The sequence below is a fragment of the Schistocerca cancellata genome, chromosome 1 (assembly GCF_023864275.1).
Source record: "Schistocerca cancellata isolate TAMUIC-IGC-003103 chromosome 1, iqSchCanc2.1, whole genome shotgun sequence".
In the NCBI taxonomy this organism is placed as follows: domain Eukaryota; kingdom Metazoa; phylum Arthropoda; class Insecta; order Orthoptera; family Acrididae; genus Schistocerca; species Schistocerca cancellata.
The window spans coordinates 784,259,031-784,266,726 of record NC_064626.1 but is presented as its reverse complement, the minus strand read 5'-3'; positions in this window follow the sequence as shown (position 1 = coordinate 784,266,726).

The following is a 7,696-nucleotide window of genomic DNA, read 5'->3' as shown; positions in this document are numbered from 1 at the left end:
ATCTGTTCCACATTGACGCATTAGTATATGCAGAAGTTTCACTGTCATATGGTAATTACAGTACACACTGGACCTCAGTGAGTAGCTGCACTTTAATTGCAACCATCCGGTACTTTCTTTTTGAAAGTATATTAAAACTTTAATGAGGTTGGTGTGTGTGGATTTTTGGAACAGGGTTTAGCAAACTGTGATGTAATACTGAAAAGAACTACCCTTAATTTATTTGTTACGTTATCCACCTCAGCTGTTGAGGTCATTGACGCAAGCCGCGCAGTGGTGCCCAAGCTGCAGATAGCCAGTTGGAATTCTTATGGAGGAAGAAATGTTCACCGCCAGTCTTTGGCCGGGGGCTTCGTACAGCTACGTCACGTACCTTGAGCCAGAGCATGAGCTCGTTCGCAGCAATACGGCGTCTACGGTGGTCAAAATAAATGTCGCATATTGCTGAAACTTTAAAACTGAGAGTTGTTATCGAAAAACACATTTTGGTATCAATAAATTGATTTGTTTGTATTGAAATTCTAGCAGAAACAGCCCATGTATGTGCAGTATGGCAACTTTGTCACCTATAAACGTTACAATACTTGTGTGTCATCACGGGAGTTGTGCTGCTTCAGGATGGTTTGGACAAGAATAACTTACGGTCAGAGGCTCCGTATAGTCACTTCAATGCGACAGGGAGTGAGACAGGCAGACGTCGCAGTGAATATCGCGGTGACTCAAAGTAATGTCTCTAGAATCTGGAACAAGTTTCTAGCGACGGGATTAGTTGACGATCGTCACAGTAGTGGCCACGGGACAAAAAACAACAGGTATGCAGGACAGATATCTGCGTATAAGAGCAAGTAGATACCCTCAACACGATGCGACACGTCTACGACAGCATATCTAAACAGCTACAGGAGTGCAGGTGTCAACACAAATGATACAAAATAGGTTCCACGACCAGGGATTACGTACCAGAAGACTTCTCAGGGCTCCTCCTCTATATCTGGTTTGGAGACGGGTTCGTGTCACATGGACATGAAACCATTCTTTGTGGACTAGCAAGCAATGGGACACCACGCTCTTTTCTAATGAGACCCGTATCGGTCTCCACGCACACAATACTGATATTCGTGTGTGGAGCCAATGAGGACAACGATTACATCCCAACTGCATCGTCGGTAGCTAACATTATCAGGACGGTTCAGTCATGTTTTGGGGTGGAATCACGTATGGCCGCAGGACACCCCCGGCCCAGTACTCGGGAAGAAGACTGGTGTGGAGCACCGGGACGACAAACTTGCACACATTGTGACTCCGTTTGTTGAACATATTGAAAGGGGATACACACTAACGGACGACAATGTACGTCCTCATCGTCACACTCTCCTGAACAGTTTCCTAGTGGAGCATACAAACAGTCGGATGGAATGGCCCCCATTATCTCCACACCTAAGCTGCACCGAGCTGAAACCTGAGTTTTCAACAGAAATTCTAAGTAACTCTGGTGTGCACGTGTTGCAAAATAATGCTTTTTATCGTTTCCTTTTGTCCAGGCGAAGCTGATAAAGTTTATATTTTGAAAAAGGTACTGCTTCTTTTGTCATAGTATAGCGAGATGATTCGATGGTTCATAGGCACACATTTCCGCGTTTATAAGTTAGCTTTTCTCAGTAGAGTTCGTTTCCTTCTCCTTTGTAAACGGAACCAGAAGGACTGGGAGGGCTTGCAGCGAGTGGGTCAACCCGAGGCTTCCCAGAAACCTTTGTTTGTCTTTGTCTGCCTAACAGAAGCTCTGGGAACTAACAGATAACGCTAATCTAGAGCCACGAAGCACGCCTCGCTTTATTGTTAGCATCGGGCATTCATTAAGTGTGGCAGCTGCCGTACAGTCGAAAATCCCAGCCTCACAGACAGAGCAGGGCCGTCGGTAGAGGTGCTTCAGCAACTCAGCGAGTGACGATGGCCAATGCGGAGGACGGACACAAGGAAACTAACTCGCTCAGTCGCCAGCAGTATGACTCATACGGAAAGACTGATATGCGGATAGCGATCACTATACAGGAAGAGGAGGGGGAAGTCGCCAGATGTCCCTCTCGGCGAGATGGCGGGAAGCCCCGCGCCTTCTATTGCGACGACGAGGAAATCCGCTCACAGGACCCCAGCAGCGGCACGGCCGCTGTGCATCTGAGCAACGGTCCCCCCCACGGTAAGAATACTGTTGTGCAGTTTTGCGATCTTCCTTGATCCCTCAGGATGCGTCTTATCAACTGATCCCTTTTCTAAGTCAGGCTATGCTGTAAATTTCTTGTGGCCCTAGTCCGACTCAGTATTTCCTCATTAGTTACGTGATCTACCGACCTAATCTTCAGCATCCTACTGTAGCATCACATTTCAAGATCTCCTATTCTCTTCTTATCTGAATTGTTTCACTTCCGTGCAGAGTTACACTCCAGGAGAATACCTTTAGGACAGTCATCGTAACATTTCGATGTATATTCTATGTTAAGAAAATACTTTTGTTCAGAAGTGCTTTACTTGCTGTTGTCGTCAGTTTGTATTTCATATCCTCTCTACTTAGGATACCAATGGTTATTTTGGTGCCCAAATAGTAAAATAGTACTAATATTAGTGTTTGAAAAAGAATGTGATTTGTCTCCAAGAGCTGCTGAAAAACATTTCATTGGAGAGGAATTCCACCTTATGCGAGATATCTTACGCAAATAAAGTGTAGGTATGTAAACAAATATATTCATCAACTTTCCAAATATACTACAAAACTAGAACCTTTAGACATGTCGTAAATAAACGACACAGAATGCCTCAACTCACGATACATATTTCGGCAAATCAACGTAAAATATTTGACAATAATCGCTCATTTTGCAAATGTAAATATTTCGTACCGAAAGTTTCTTTAAAGATTAACATTTGACAACAATTTTACGGAAGGAACATAAACAAATAAAACCACTTAATATGGCACAAAATGTGTTGTCTGGGTGAAAACAAAACTACAAACGTGTCTTGTATAAGGCGGAATTCCTCTCCAGTTTTCTTAAGGTACCTTCACACTGAAAAACAACTCCAACAAACTCGGTTGACAATTGTTTTCAGCTCGAAGTTTGACTTAGTTTTCAACTGTTGTCAACAGTTGTTTGAAGTCGTGAGTCTGAACAACTAGTTGACGGAAGTCTTGTCTCGAGTTTGTAGTTTATGGACAGTGAACAAAAACACGGCAGAGTTGCGTGGCTTACGTGTGCGCATTTACCGTGTCGTCTGCTGTATTTGTTTCAACGATGGCAACTTCCGAGTCGTCAACAGATCCAACAATTCAGTTTTTGTTAGAAACTGAAATGAGAAAACCTCTGTAGGATCGCTCTGATTCGGCATATAAAGAAAGATATAAAAGGAAAGTTTTGTTTGAAAGAAGTTTCGGATAAAATTGGTGTATCGTTTTGTGGAGTGTGAAAGGAAATGGACAAATATGAAATTGTATATATTGTAAACTGGTCAAAACTAAAAGTGGGTCTGGGACAACTGAATCTACGTTCCGAAATGGATATTTTACGAACATATCTAGTATTTTGAAGGCGTGAACCAGCCAGGGAGAAAAATATTTACAATAGTAAGTAAAATGTCATTTACTGAAACTATAGGACATTTGGTTGGAAATTTTGTAACGGCAACTGGTTTTCACCAGAAATTTATCTATTTCTCTTGTCAAATCATTTTGTCAAAGCCTGATACAAAGTAGCTTGCAAATTAATGGCTTACACTGTTAATAACAAAGGCTATAAGGGTTTTGCCCGGAAGATTTTAATGCACTTGTCTTTTCACTCGATATTTATTTTTTCATATTCGTCTTGCCATTTCAGTTTACCAATATCCGATACAAAGTAGATTGCAAATTCATCTCTTTATTCTTCGCAGTTCTTCCTGTGTTGCCTCCCGTTCTCTGTAGACATTTATTTTGCGGAGATATCCTCCAACTGCCATCTGGAACCCTGCCATCCTGCGTATGGGTTCATCATGTACTCTGAAAGAGCCAAAGCATCATCTCCCACCATAACAAATGGCAAATCTTCACAGTTAGAATCCATTTCCATTGCCTTTCTATAACAAAAATACCGAACATGAGTTTACAAGAGTTTGAAACTGTTGTCAACATTTTCAACAGTTGTAAGTTTTCCAAGTTTGCCAAACTTACAACTATTGTATGTTTTTGTTTTTGGAGTTGGTTGTCGGTGTGAAGGTACCTTTAGAAGCACTGAATAAGAACGACTGCGACATTCACAAGATGATTAAAAATTTCTTTATTATACAACGGGTTTCGGTCTCCATACCGTCATCAGGTATCATAAAATATTCACAACGTACAATGCAATATAAAATAAATTACGTCAAAAAATATCAATTCCGTATTTCATAATCCATAATTTTTCGACGTCATTGGTTTTATATCGCCGTGTAAGTTGTAAATGTTTTGTGATTAGGTCTGTGGGCCGAAGCTGGTTGTATTTTTAATCAGATGATAATTTTTATCAACAGCTCTCCTCCATTAATCATGACTTCTTCAAACATTTACGAGCTGTGGGACACCACGCTCTTAAAATACTTGTAGTGTTTTCATTTCCTAAACTAATTCTATTAGCATCGCGTGATTTAATTCGATTACCTTCAGTGAGCGTTGTTTTACTTGTATTGATGTCCATCCTGTAACCTCTTTTCAGGACGCTGCTCATTCCGTTAACTGCTCTTCCAAGTCCTTTGCCGCCTCTGTACGAATTACAGTGTCATAAAAGTTTTTGTTTCCTTTCCGTTTACTGTAATTCCTTTTCCAAATTTATTCTTGCAAGTTTGTGATATAACCCGTAAAATTCTATGTTGTTTACTTGAAAGTCTGGACACTCAACTGTGTTTTACCAATGTATCGCCAATGTAATGTTTGACTGGCACCCAAATAAACCTGACGGGTTATGCCACAATCTCGGAAATGGTCACATAGCCGAAACTGTGCACTGGTGTAGAAGACAACGGGATATTCTAATCCAAATACTCGCAGACTGTCATTCAAAAAACGGAAGGTTTTTGCAGTTCGGGTGTGATACAGAGACGTTTTCGTAACACAGTTTTTTCAACGTAACTCATACTTTCAACTACAAGTTTGGTTTATTAACTCTGATGGTAAAAATACATTGAATTGGAATCCAGTTTCTAATAAAAACTTACAGAAGTTCGTTACTGTGAAACTTTGTAATAGCTAGTTTTTCTTGAGTAAATTAAAAGAAAAGAAATCTTGAGAGAGACAGATCCACGCCTCAAGCTGGAGGTGTAGCAGATTCCCGTCGTAATCTTGTCAATAATTTCAATCACTGTACGCTCATAAAAGAAAGAAAACACGAACTTCATTATGTTTAAGGAAGTTAATTCAGTTCCAGTTAATTCAGATTTCAGTATTCTTCGAATATATTGTTACAGACAGACATTTTCACCAAGAGTTTGAGGGATGTGATAGGTATATGAACTGCTTACACAACGCCATTTAACTTTAGGCTCACTAGGAATGGATGAAAGTATCGTTGAACATATCTCACACGTCGAATGACGTCGTCTCAGTATCTTGAAAAGACGAAGTTTCGTCTATTAGTTTCGTCTTGTTAAGTCTCTTGAACACGCTATGTGTAATCTGTTACGAATAAGAAGAGGAGCGATGTCGACGCTTTCAGTATCCTCATGGGTTGTGCCAAGCGGAGGAACGCATTGCACTAAGGTGCTAGAAATGTATTTGAAACCTAGATAAGTCCTCTTACATACAGTCAGTCAGTAATAATCGCTTAGCTACTTCAGAGTTGATGCAACGACTTGTACGGGGCCCTCAGACATCACTTCATTTCCAGTCATCTACTAGAAATTACTGAAAATACAGAGATGCGAAAATCACCTAGAAAGTACACGTTCAGCGTTATGAAAGTCACTAGTAATGTTAACCGGCCGACGGTTTCGCATCGATGAAACATGAGGAAGTTCACAAGGTTTTAGCTACTCTATCATGAATCGAACAATAGTATTATGTCATCTCGAACATGTTCACAAAACCATTGCCCGCCGTCCGCCCGTTTAAATAACAGCGTTACTCTAAAACTATTCAATTCAAAAAAGAAATACTGCGCAGTTATGATAATTCTGGTGAGAGCAAGGGTGTACTAAGGGAGGATAGGGGAGAGTAGCTGCCTCCCCCTTCCCCCCCTCCCTCCCCTCTTCCCGCCATATCTAGAAAACAGTCTTCGCCAGTCGAACTTGCATCCGGCCTCATGAAACCGACAGACGTTTTACTTCAGTAACAGTTTGGAGAAAGCCAGAGTATGTGATGGATATTGACTTGTAGCAAGAGTACCAGGAGGCATTACTCATGAAATCTCAAAATTATTTCCTCATTCGCACTCCCCCTACCCCACCCTCGCAGTCAGCTGTCGCCCAAAGCTCAAGTACGCTTTTTGTGTCACGTGTACACTACTCTGCAAAACTTAAGTACGCGATAGATAAAGTAATGTAATATATTAACTACTCGGTGGAAATGGATGAAAGTGCGGGAGCATGTTTCCAGAGGACTCCTCGTCGTGCACAGGAAGTTTAACGTCATATAATGTGAGGTCGGCATGACTTATATCCCCAAATAGGGCTGGGTTCGTAGCACGAGGCAGTTGAATGAACGAGAAGAGATAGTGTGTGTCAATCAGCGAGCAGTTACGGTGTACTGAAGTGGTGTTTTTCATTACAAGATGTCCCACAGGCAAAATATGGATGACTTCGCACGGGAAAAGAGTCATCGGGAAACTGGAAGAAGGACGAATTCTAAGACTGTAGTCCTGGAGTTGGTTTTCTCATATCATTGTTTCACGTGCATGGGGAGCGTTCTGGACCACAGGCACTGCTGCCGGAAGGAGAGGAGGTGGTTCACCACTGTCAATTACAGTAGCAGATGACCGCTACGTTGTACAACATGCAAGAAGGGACACACGTCAAATAGCGGGTGCAGTTGTTGCCACTACATTTAACAGGACAGCGAAGCACGCAACGATACGCTCCACAGTAGCACGGTGACTGTGTGGTCGTGGTCTCTTTGACCAGTACGTTGTGTTCTTTTGACACCTGCACATCGGCAGAACAGTTTGCGACGGTTCCAAGAGCATAGAGACTGGGGCAACGAAGAGCGGTATCACATGCTCTTCTCGGATGAGGGCAGATTCAAACTGACAAGGGGACCCTCCGTACTGTAAATCGCGGATTTTGATGCGCTTCAAATATGTTGTAGAGGTGCATACCCAGAGTACCTAGCTATCCGGTCTTTTAGCGACAGGACTTAGTTTTTGAGGAAATCGATTTTGAAGTTCATTGCGCGCTTGGTATACCCGGAACATTACATATATTCCGAGCAAGTCAGCGTAGCGCAGCGGTGGAGGTTCACGGCTACCGCGCCAGAGGTACCGTGTTCGAATCCTGAACCCATATGTTTTTTTATGTATCCAAGAATCGGCCGGAAAATTTGGTCCTAACGTTCAAAAACGAGTCGATGAATTAACTGGGAAATACAGAAATGTATTCGTGTGCTGCACGAAATCCGGGAAGTTCACGAAACTGGTATACGAACAATTTTTGCGTTCTGTAATTCCTCCGTACGTGGGACAGAAAAATTTGTTGTTCATTATCG